Source organism: Polistes canadensis, unplaced genomic scaffold, assembly GCF_001313835.1.
Source record: "Polistes canadensis isolate GaletaPanama2010 unplaced genomic scaffold, ASM131383v1 scaffold_313, whole genome shotgun sequence".
Classification (NCBI taxonomy): Eukaryota; Metazoa; Arthropoda; class Insecta; order Hymenoptera; family Vespidae; genus Polistes; species Polistes canadensis.
Genome location: NW_014569860.1, coordinates 88,407 through 90,020, shown reverse-complemented (window position 1 = coordinate 90,020; position 1,614 = coordinate 88,407).

The following is a 1,614-nucleotide window of genomic DNA, read 5'->3' as shown; positions in this document are numbered from 1 at the left end:
ATATATATATATATATATATAAATGTGACATAAACCGCAATGCGGATCGATTAATCGTCCTTCCATATGGCACAGTTTAAAAAAAATAAATAAAAAGGTACAACACCGTGAACATAAATACAAAATAAACATTCCATCTATTTCTCCATACATTTAAGATTATTAAATTTTTGTTCCCAATTTCAAATCAATATTATTTATGAATAAAAAGAAAATGTGCAATATTTATATTAAAAAAAGAAAATAAATAAATTACTTTTTTTTTTTTTAAATATCATCGGTGTTATAATATTATAAAAAATTTCCTTTCGTGCGATAATTGTCAACTAGTTATTTAATAAGACACATACGTCCGTACACGCCACCAATAATTTTTCTTCTTTTTTTTCTCGCAAGAACAAACAATTTTAAATAGAATGACATTAGTATTATATACGCGAGAGAAAAATGATTAACGAGATGCAAAATAAGAAAACATTAGTTAATTAATTCCTCCCCACCCCCCACCCCCCAACCACTTGTATTTAATTCTATATGTACAAACAAATCTTAATTTACGTGTCTAAAGTAACTTTGAATATGTGTAAAAATGAAATGTTCCATCGCATGATGAATTTACAAACGTTAATTAATAGTAAATTACACGATTTTTCGTGACACTACACAAACGACGATTGAAATTATGACACGTTTAGTTATATGTTGGATAAATAATAAATTAAATGAATAGTTATTACACACTTTTGTACGTTTAATAAAATAAAATTATAGTCTCTCTTTCGATAAATCTATTATATATTTATTTCCTATTGTTATACTAATAATTATATAAATGATTGCAAACCATCTAACATTTTGTTCTTACCTATGCAATGATATATTAGAATCTTCGACCTTGAACGTTTAATTATTCACTAATTACCGTCATTTCTTACGTTGTTTTATAATTCTTTCAGAACTCGTTAATAAAAGAAAAATATTTATATATATACATACATACTTCTTTTTTTTTTTTTAAATGTGTTCTAGTTTTTAAATGACCGATAAGAAAGAACAAAGAAAATGGAAATAAAATGTGGATGAATATGTGGGAATGAAAATGGTTCGTATTATTTTTTTCAATTGTACTTTAATTCCTAATGATTCTTAGAAAACCACAATATCCGTCAACTTGGTTATGCGATTGTTAGTTAACCGAGATTGCTCGATTATTCATTCGATTCTCAGGATTGTTGACATATATATAAATAATTTTTTTATTGCAATTTTCAAAGATATTGTAATCAAACAAAAATAATTAATTACAAATTTATTATTAAAAGAACAATATATATATTATATCAGACAATAAGTAATAAAACATAGCATTCTATTTAAAAGAAACAAAGTTGACGTTTAAATTTCGGAAACGATTCTACCTAGCAAAAAAAAACTAACGTCATATAATAGCCCACGGTGTTTCATGCAACTTTTATTGTAAAAATTTTTCTACTACTATCATACTTTCGGATCTATTAATTTGTCTAATATGTTGGTGGCAAAAGTTAATGACACATCCTGTATATATTATATATTTATATTATAATTTTATATTTAATTATATATTTATATTGT